This window comes from Elephantulus edwardii, unplaced genomic scaffold, assembly GCF_000299155.1.
Source record: "Elephantulus edwardii isolate Elephantulus edwardi_28Jun2011 unplaced genomic scaffold, EleEdw1.0 scaffold00095, whole genome shotgun sequence".
NCBI lineage: Eukaryota > Metazoa > Chordata > Mammalia > Macroscelidea > Macroscelididae > Elephantulus > Elephantulus edwardii.
In genome coordinates, this window is record NW_006399845.1 from 4016671 (window position 1) to 4027278 (window position 10608).

The 10608-nt window shown below is 38.6% G+C and overlaps 1 protein-coding gene across 1 annotated transcript in view; it reads right to left on the reverse strand.

The window, feature by feature from the left end:
• KCTD16 (potassium channel tetramerization domain containing 16) overlaps window positions 1-10608 on the reverse strand; it is a 442775-nt gene that overhangs the window by 1060 nt on the left and 431107 nt on the right. The window lies entirely within an intron of this gene.

Genomic DNA, 10608 nt, shown 5'->3' on the forward strand with positions numbered 1-10608 from the left:
GTCTGACGTATTTTGGACATGTTGTAAGGAGGGAGAGGTCCTTGGAGAAGGACATCATGCTTGGGAGGGTGGAGAGACAACACAGGAGGGGAAGACCCTCTATGAGGTGCAATGATTCAGTGACTGGGGTAATCGGGATGGGAGTGTCAGAGGCAATATGATTGGCACAGGACAGAGCAGGGTTTAGGGCTGTTGTACTTGGGTTGCTATGAGTGGCAAGCGACTCGACGGCACATAACAACACCACCACCTAGAATTCTATAAAGAATTGAGACGATCAAACCAAGCCTGCTGCCATCAATTGGTTTGACCCAGCACTAGGTTTCTAAGCCTTTACGTCTTTACAGGTACAGAATGCTATATATATCTCCTTTGGAGAAACTAGAATTATCAACATGTCGGTTAATAGCTAAACACAATACTTAACCTAATATGCCACTCAGACTGCTCAAGGATTGAGATAATCTAAATTCTGGACTGGCAGCTTTTAGTCTTAGATGGTGAGTGCTCCTAGGACCCCATTAAAACTCTGTGCATACAGTACATTCTTATGATAGTATCACAAACCCAGTAGATAAACTTTTGGTTTCAATACAAAGAAGCTGAGACTCCAGGGAGATTGAACATTTGTATTAAATTTGTGCAAATGTGCCAGTGGCATAGTTTATTTCAACACAGATATTTCCAATGTATCTCAAACTCATTGTTGTCAAGTTAGGAATGGCTAATAGCTGAACTTTCAATGGGATTTCAGAGACTGTAAATTGCACAAGAGGAGATTGCCCATCACCTGTCTTCTGCAAAGCTACTGATGACTTGAGCTACCAGAGAGGGGCAGCCTTTGGGGTAACAGTGCAACTCTCTAGGTACACCACCACCAGAGCTCCCTTCATCCTAATATACAACAAAGGGTATAAACAAATTTCTTCATACGCCCTACCTTTAATGTTCTTTGTCCTTCAAATCAATGCTCAAGCTTTAACTTCTCGTGAAGCCTTTTTTATTTCAGCTCAGAAATGCTTATTATTCTTTCCCTCCATCAGTTATAGAAGTCTTTTGTAAATGCTTCTATTGCATAAATCACATTCTTTTATAATTCCTTATTATCTTATGACTAATCTGCTAGACCATGAGCTCCCCAAGGTGCACACAGTGAATCATCCATTGTTGTGACCCAAGAAAATAGCTCAGTGTACAGTGTTAATGTTTCATAACAGGCTGAATTTTCATTATAACATTTACTTGCTTGGATCCAGTCACACCTGAAGTTAGTTCACCAGTGGGCTATTCAGTTACATGGTACACTGAATTCTCTATTATTTTTTAACCCCTCTTATGTTTCTTTCTCCTCATTTTCCTATCAACCAAGAGTCTTTCAAAGCTACTCCCAGCTACTGGGGAGTAGAACCACGGTGGTGTTGTTTGATATCATCCACTGAGTCCATCCTCAACCTACACACACGGTAGCAGCCTCACACACAATGGAAAGAAGTTCTGTCTGGTCCCACATTATTCAATGATCAGTTGTGAACTAGACTACTGTATTCCATAAGGTTTTCATTGGCTTATTTTTGGAATTGATTGCCAGACTCTTGTTGTTAATGGATCTTAGTCTGAGAAAGCTGAAATCTGCTTCATAGCATAATAGCAAGACACAAGCTTTCACTGACATATAGATGGTAATTGTTCATGATGAGATGACTGGCCAGGAATCTAACCTATGTCTCACACATTGAAGTGAGACTTTTACCCCTCAATTACCAAAATTCACACAAGAGCTATTTTAAAGAAATATAGTTGCTCTTTAAAACCTAACATTGTTAAGTGCTGTTGAGTTAGAACAAACTCACAGCTGACCCTCCAGTGAATTTTCATAGGCATTTAATCTCACTGAAGGAAACTGCCCACCTTTCTCCCACCTAAGAGCTGATGGATTCGAACCACATGCCTTTGGCAGGCAGAGCAGCTCCTTTCCTCTAGGTCGCCAGAGAGTTGCTGGTACTTACTATAAATATATTTATGTCCATATAGTTCTTAAGCCATAAGAATAAAACACTCGCCTTTGCCTCAGTTTTTGCCCAAATGATAGGGCCTTAAAGTGATCAGTCTCAGGAGGGAGGAACTCACTCCTCAGAACCAACTATACAAGACCAAAAGGGGGGTCCTCACCCAGGGATAAAGTTCCAAAAGCAGAAAGGGGCAGGAAAGAAGGAAGAACTGAAATGCTAAAGATAGGAAGGAAGTGGTAACAGTGCTATTGAATTGTGACGATTGCAGCTAATATTACAAAACAAAATGTGGATGAATTGTGAGGAATCAACAACTGCATTTCAATATCAAATACTGAGTTTCTGTAAATAATCACTTTAACCACAACACAAAGCTAAAAGTAAAGAAAACAAATCCTTTAAGATACTAACATAAAAGAATAAAGATAATGAGTACTTGACTAAAGAAGTTTTTAAAGATACCTAGCTACTCTTTGTATTATATGTAATTTTGCATAAGTAATAAGTTATAGTATATAACAGAACTTTAAGTTATTACTATTTTGGACATAGTTAAGGGAGAGGAAACTCAGAATAGTAACCACTAGGAAATGTAGTTCATCTCTTCTTACACAACGCCTGCCAATGTACATATTGAAATGATTTAGACATTGATCATAATTTATCCTGATACATTTCTCTAAAAGGAGTAAGGAAAAAACGGCAAACAACAAGCAAAACAACAAACAATTGCTGTAACTCACAACTCCAAAAGTATCTTTAACTTGCACTTGCTCTGCCAAACCATTTTTAAAATACAACTGAATAATCCTTGTATTTATATACCTATCAAACCAAAGACAACAATCCAATTAGCCCAAAGGACTCACAACAGCAGGGATGTCCTAGTTATCTCAGACAATTACAAAGAAATATCTTCCATGCAGCAGAGAGACTGTTCAATGTGGACCAGCTGGTAACTGAAAATATCAGAAGCAGAACATGACTTCTGTCTATCAGCGCAGATAGATATTCATTCTGTAGTGGGTGTAATAGCTGCTTTTCTCCTGCGGTAGGCACACCCTAGCCCTGCCTGCACTCAAACCCTGTAAGCCTTGCACTAGCAAGAGTCAACTGTCTCCAACAGTGAATTGGGTCAAAGAAAAGTAACCACATCAGCATAAAGCTGATTAAGTTTAACTGTGTTTTGTTGTTTGTTTGTTTTCTTTTTTTTTTGAGAGAAGTTCCAAAATTTAATTTGGCTTTTAAAAAATAATAAATACAGGAGATGCATGGAAAGGCAAAGAAGCAAAAATATACCAGAATATGCCTGCCTATTGCCTTCAAACAGGACAGCAAACTATTCTGGCCCTAAAGCCTGCTGAACTAGTAGAAATGCAAACCCTGTGTTTTTTGACCCAAACGTTACCTTCCCCTTGGTACAGCCACTCCATTCAGAGGTCTCAGAGGGAAGACTGATTCTGCTCTAAAAGCCATTTTAACAACACAAACATCACCATGTGAGGGATCCTTGTGTATTCATCTGGAAAACTGCATGCAGGCCTCCATCGCTCGGCCAAGCCAGGAACCTGGCACTGACACAGCTATTTCCTCCCTAAACCGCAGGGATGAGCGTGAATTTAAATGTCAGCTGAGATCTTTCAGCTTCCAAGCAAATAGGAGTATCACTTTGTACTTATTTTAGGTCATATCACTCTTAAAGGCAAATTGAAGGACTTAATTTTAGTGTAGCCTATTATGCTACCAATACTACCAAGGTTTCAATATTTATGAGAGTATTTGAATGTTTTACCTTTGTTGCAAGATAATTCCCAAGATGACTCCTCATATCTATGTATTTTATTACAATCTAGAAGAAAAAGGAAGTTAATACAGTCTCACTGGATGTGCTGTATATAGAGCCAATGAGAAATTTGGAAGTCTGATGTGTGAAAAGTAATAACTACTTGGTTGTTTTGTGTTGGGTTCCCCCCCCATTTTCCTTTCTCCCCTTCCCTCCACACTTTTTATTTTTTATTTCCTACCCAACTACCCTCCCTCCAGGTTTATCTCTCTCCTTTCTACTTTCATTGAACCCTTCAGAAGAAAAGCTGATGCATCACAGGATAACCAAGGCTGTAAACCAAAAAGAAGGAGACCGTCCATCTTTTTCCAACTAAGTGGCTGGTGGATTGAAACCTCTACTGAAATGCAGCCTCACCGTGCAACTCTGTATGGACTACAACACCAGCACTCTCTCATTCCCAATTTAGACAGGGAGTATGAAACCACAAAAAAGAGGTTTTAAACAAGAATACAAAAATAGCTTATGTAGGTGCTTCTAAGTTGTGTTTATAATCTTGAAAGTGTGGATCTGAAAGGTCAAATCTTTGTCAAGAACTCACTCCTCAACCCACCCACCCCCCAATTATAGCAAGTTGACCTCATAAAAACTTTGGTATCCAAATTGCAGCATCACGTTAGGCACCAATTTACTGAAGTTTCAAAAGTTATTTCAGTGGCTGGAATGATTCTCTCCATTTGGAAACAAAATAAGTTAGAGTTGATTAGCTACAATTGGATGTGAGAAGGAAACCATTTCATTTCAAAGAAACTTTGATCTATTGATATTAAAAAGAGAAAGACAATTTATTGCCATTTGGATGTTTATTGACTAGAAGCTAGTAAAGTAGCCTAAAATCTGGGTTTTTTGTTTGTCTGTTTTTTTTAATAAAGCTTCATTAGCTTAAAAAAAAAAACACCTGGGGTTTTTTCACCAATTTATTCCAGGCCAACTTCCTGCTGAGAATTTGTATTTTTCAGATACACTGAATCAGACTTTATAATTTAATACATAAGAATCACCTGGAGGCTAACTAAAATACAGATACTGATTCAGTATATCTGGTCTGGAACTGCTAATTGTTGTTTAATTGTAACCTGGATGAAATCCATTGAAACTCTGCTAAAACTTCTACCTTGTTTTGAGGAAAAATTGCTGATTCTGTTGGATATTATAACATTTTTGGTGGTGATGGAGTTCACAGAGAGGTTTGCTGCTAATCCAAAGGTCTTGTGCCTCTCTGATAAAAGAATGCATCAGGATCCTGGAGAGGAAAGATCAGTAATCTTCTGTGCGATAAAGGTTTGGAATTCCAAGAGTGAGTCAGCTATGAGATGGTTTCAACTCAACAGCAATGTGGTTTTGAGTACAATGTAGAGGATTAATGAAAGCTTTACAATTGATGAATCTTCTAAACACAATTTTAAAGTGTATCTAGTTATTAAGTGTAGCAGAGATCTCAGGTTTCTAGTTGTGGGATTTTGGAGAGCTTGCTAACCTCACTAATCCTCAATTTTCACATCTAGGAAATAAGGATAACAATAGTATCTTCCTCATATGAGTTGAAGGAAGATTAAATGAGACAGTTCATGCAAAGATTGTTTAATGGTTTGTGGCACGTAATAAGTATTTCATTAACTCACACATATGTGTTGCATGGATCTAATATAAGCTAGACATTATTCTATGTAAGTAAAACAAATCAAGAGCTAGACATTATTATATTTCCATCAAAATACTATATAGCCATTACTCAGATTTGGTTGGAGCATCATGTTAGGACGAACATTGGTGCTTTCATAGGATTCTTCAGGAATATGTACAGCAAACATTTAGCACTGTCTGCACAAAAGGCATAGAGAGTAACCACTACTGTATAAGGTCTGGCACATATGTGTGACCCAGGAGCAGGAAGGAGAGAGAAATACTGCACAACATCACTGTTACAAAACAGGAGTGGCAAGAGGGCTGGGGGAAACTAAGAAAAGAAGAACTAAATAATGAACACTCCCCTGGAACAGATGAAGGAAAGAATTGTTTAAAAGGAATATATGATTAGGTGTTATTTGCATGACAACACTCCAGAATAAGAGGTGCCTTGCAAAGTGAACTGGGGATGGGGGATAGGGAGGAAAATACGCAACAATGAATGAATGAAAATCCAACTTTTCTATATATGTTCATTAACATCACAATAAAAAATGAAAAACAATGCACTTGAAGACACATCACATAAATTTAAAGCCACCACATTACTAATTTGGACTCAAAAGTAGAGGGTCAGGAAGTTGTCTCCCAAACCTTCAAAGTTCAAAATCTTAGTACGTTTTATAACTTGGGATATTTAAGGATCAATCAAGCAAATTGCATATTTGGTCCTGACCCCCTCCCATTAAAGTCCTAGCCATGGAAATATCTAAGTAATAAAGAAGGAATAAGAGAGAGAAAAAGAAAATGTTCGGATACGTCTTCCCTATGAAAAATTCAAATAGAGCAGAGTGAAACATGACTTAGCAAACTCACAAAGTGCTTATGCATTTTTAAAAGAGGCTGCTCTGCAATCTACCCACACTTCAAATCCTCCACCTGCTAATGGCTGTGAACACAATGCACATCATTTACAGCAACAGCTGGGAAAACTGCTTTCCCCTGTCTTCTCTGTCAATGATGTAGGAGCCTGCCAGTCTGGGAGCTAGGTGGCCAGATTTAATTTATTGAAGCTGCTGAAAGATTTTCTTGGTATCCCGGTTGAAAAGTCAATAATGGCCAAATTGATGTTTTTATAATTCTGCTAACCTTGGAAAAGATATTGCATGGTGGAGATTGGAAACAGACTGGCTGTGTGAGCTTCTAAGCATAAAGGCATCTTCGGGCTTGGCAATCATCATTTTTTGCTTGTTGCTGACCTTTTCTTCTCAATGACAGGTCGCCTTGGCTGGGCCCTGTTCAGGTTCTTCATTAAGAAAGTGTTACGTGTGGGCACGAGCAGACAGTTAAACCACCTCTACATCATCAGGGCCAGTCAGGAAAACAAAATACACAACACATATATTAACAGAGTAAATTTGATACAAGGAATTGATTAAATAACACTGGAGAACTGAAAAGTAGAGAGCAAAAAATGGCATTTGAAGAGATAAAGATATTAAAAGCTGTGGCAGCTATCATCCTTGGAGCTACAAACACAGAAACCGAATGAGATTGTTAGAATCTAGAAGGTTGGAGAAGATATCCGGTGCAATGGGGACCAGAGTGAGGGTATGCTGCCCACTGGTACTGATATCTCTGAAGGGGTCTGACTTGGGAGTTTACTGAGGGGGGAAGAGCTGATAACTTAATCCAAATGCTTCTGAGGTAAATAAAATATGAGTCTGTGCTTATAGTAACAGCAAAAAGAAATAAGTCATTCCTCTCCAAGTTTATCATCTAGTTTATCTTAATGGACAGAGCCTACCAGAAAGCTAGCTGGGCAAAGAAACAGTATGATTAGTAGAATGCCAGAATTACAGAGTTCTAGAGGGGTAGGTTTGGATATCCCAGAAAACAGTCAAGGTACTGTAAAGATACTGTAAGGGATGCAAATGAGGCAAAGGACATGGACTCCTAACTACTGGAATGTGAACTCTAATGGAAGGTTGTTGTTGTTGTTGTTGTTATGCGCCATAGCGACCCCATGTACAACAACCCTAAACTCTGCTCTGTCCTGTACCAATCGCACTGCCCCTGACACTCCCATCCCGATTACCCTAGTCACTGAATCAATCCACCTCATAGAGGGCCTTCCCCTCCTGCGCTGCCCCACCACCCTCCCAACCATAGAAGAGAACCGTTTTTTCCCACTGTCACCCTCGAAGACCCCTACAAAGGATGCAAAGGAAGCAAAGGATATAACTATTAAAATATTGAAATGTGCACTCTAATAGAGACATTGGGAATTAGAAAGGAAAAAAAGAACTTCTATCACCTCCATTCAGTTATCCTATGCTGACCATTTTTGTACTCTAAAGCCTATATTTGCTCTTCCTCCCCTCCCATCATTAAGGGTCAGACATAAATAGAGTTTTCTCAGAAAGACTTAACTTATTGTTTTCTCTCTTATCTAATTTACACTAGCCTCAATCTTCTTGGAAGCCCTCTGGGAAGTGGTGCGCTGTTCTGTAGAGTTGCTATGACACAGGCTCAACTTGGTATAAACAGGTTTCAGTTGGGGACATTTTTTGGTTGAATTGTTGTTTATTATAAGATAATATGCATGTGGCAAAAACATACTCATGCAGAGATTTTGCAAAATCCATACATAACACTGTTATTGTCTACCACTGAGTTGGAACTAACCCTTAGCTGACTCTGAAATGGAAATACATTCTATATATTATGCATTTATATAGTACAAATTAATTTCATTATGTATGGATAGTAAATATATATATATGGAAAATTATCTGCAAAATAGATTTTAAGCACTGAACACTAATGATCAAAGACCAGATGACTTATGAGATGACATCAAAGATACGATTCATGAGAAATGTAAAACGTTCTTACCAAGACAGAGGAGGAAGAAAGACCAGAACTGATATAGAAGAGAGAGTGTTGAGAAACCAAAGCAAAGGGGGAAAAACACAAAAGTAAAAGAGATGATAAAGGGCAACTTAAGTGGGGAAAAGGCAAGCATTATAACAGAATGTACAAATAACTGGAGCAGGAGAATAAAAAGGGACAAAATCACTCAACATTTCTCAATCTGAAAGAACTGAAAAGTGAATTCAGGCCTTATGTTACAATACTGAGATATACTACGGGCTAAATCTTGAATAATCCAGGAAGGATCAAAACAATATGGAAGGAAGACACAGATTACTACAGGTTACCCACAAATAAAAGACTGATAGCTCAATCACAAATAGGTAAAAGATATGAAAAGATTTTTCACCAAGGGAGACAGTCAGATGGCTAGCAGACACATGAAGAAGCGCTCAAAATCACCAACAATTAGAGAGACGCAAATCAAAAGAATGATGAAATACCATCTCACCACAGAAGCAAAGTTTAACAGTACGGCAAACAATAAATGTTGGAGAAAGTGTGGAGAGATTCTTGGGGACAGTGTGACAAAAGACATGGATAGGTGGTAGTAGTTATTTGAAGTATAAGGTATAAGAGAGATTGTGTGGGACACAATGTACATGGTGGTTATATGAAAATAAATTTTAAAAAAGGAGAAGACAATGAAAAAAGTTATGATATAAATGAACACTGAAAGTTATGATAGAAATGAACACTGCATAGTGGCTTTGGCCAATTGTTAACTTGGAGTATGGAAAGAGAAGATCTGTCCTGGACATAAGCTTGTTAGAAGAATAATCTGGGAGGGAGTGTTGGGGCTCAATCAAGGGGAAATATTGACCCTGAGGAGAGTTGCATTTGAATGGATTTGTAGACCTACATTGGACTTTTGATTGAAGATATTCACATTTGAAAGAAGGGCAAACAGGAAAGGAAAAACTGAAAAAGAAAAGAAAGAGACTCTCTTTAGAATTGGAACAAGATTTTTGGCTTTTGAGGCAGCGTAAAGTTGGTGCTTATCAGGCTCCACCTCCAAGATTTGAGGTTGGAGTATGCTCATTCTTAACAATCACTTAGATTCATAGGCGTGGAAGTGGGAAGAGTACAGTAACAGAGACACATGCTGAGCTTTGATATGTTCCTCCAGCACTGCCCAACTAGCATGCACAGATGAATGCATGAGCAAGGAAGGGTTGTTAGCTTGAGGAGCAGGGAGTCAGTCATTAGGACCCCTGGCTGGTTGACTTGGCCCCTAGAGCTATGGTTGAGTAAAGAAACCAACAGGTCTGAAATGCAGGGAAAAGTGTGAAGTCCTGAGCTTGCAGCTGATACCCATTTAAATCTACCTACAGATGGCTGGGGATGAGTTCACCAGAACCCAACCAGATGAAGAGAAGATAATCAATGTTGCATCCTAGGGTTGTTTGCTGGGACCTGGTGGCTTGCTCTGTGCAGGTGCTCAAAGTTTTCAAGTTGAAAAGATGATCCATCATCAAAAGGGTCCTGTTTGTTTCCTCAGAGTACTGGTTTGATAGACATGGGCAAATAAACAATTGGCTAGCTAAAAGAAGGTTTCCAAATGAGGTAGCTGGCTTGCACACTTCCAGGAAAGTACTTGTTGGTTGGATGATTGTAAGGCAGGACAAAAGAACTCCAAAATATAAATGAGCAAAATATAATTTAAAAGGACTGTATTTAACACACTGTATGTGAATGAAACACAATGTATGTGAATGATAAAAATATTAATAATAAAATATAGGGAAAAAATAATTGGCTGCCACTGAAAAATTTCAGAAAGTATCATATGAACAAGAGACAGTAGTAACAAAGGAAGAAGTTCAAGTTGCACCAAAGGCAGTGGTAAAATAGAAAGTGCCCCAAATATATGTGCTATCAGTTGACATGTTTCAATTAATAGACGCAGCCCTGGATGTGCTCACTAGTTTATGCCAGGAACTTTGGAGGACATCTACTTGGCCGAATGACTGGAAGAGGTCCATATTTTTTCACATTCCCAAGAAAGGTTTTGTTTACAATAGCAAGGCGTTGGAAACAACCTAAATGTCCATCAACAAATGAATGGGTAGAGAAGCTGTGGTATATTCTCACAGTGGAATACTATGCTGCATTGAAAAACAAGGAACTCATGCAATATTATTCAAAAATGGGTGACCCTGGAGGACATTATGCTGAGTGAGGTATCTCAGT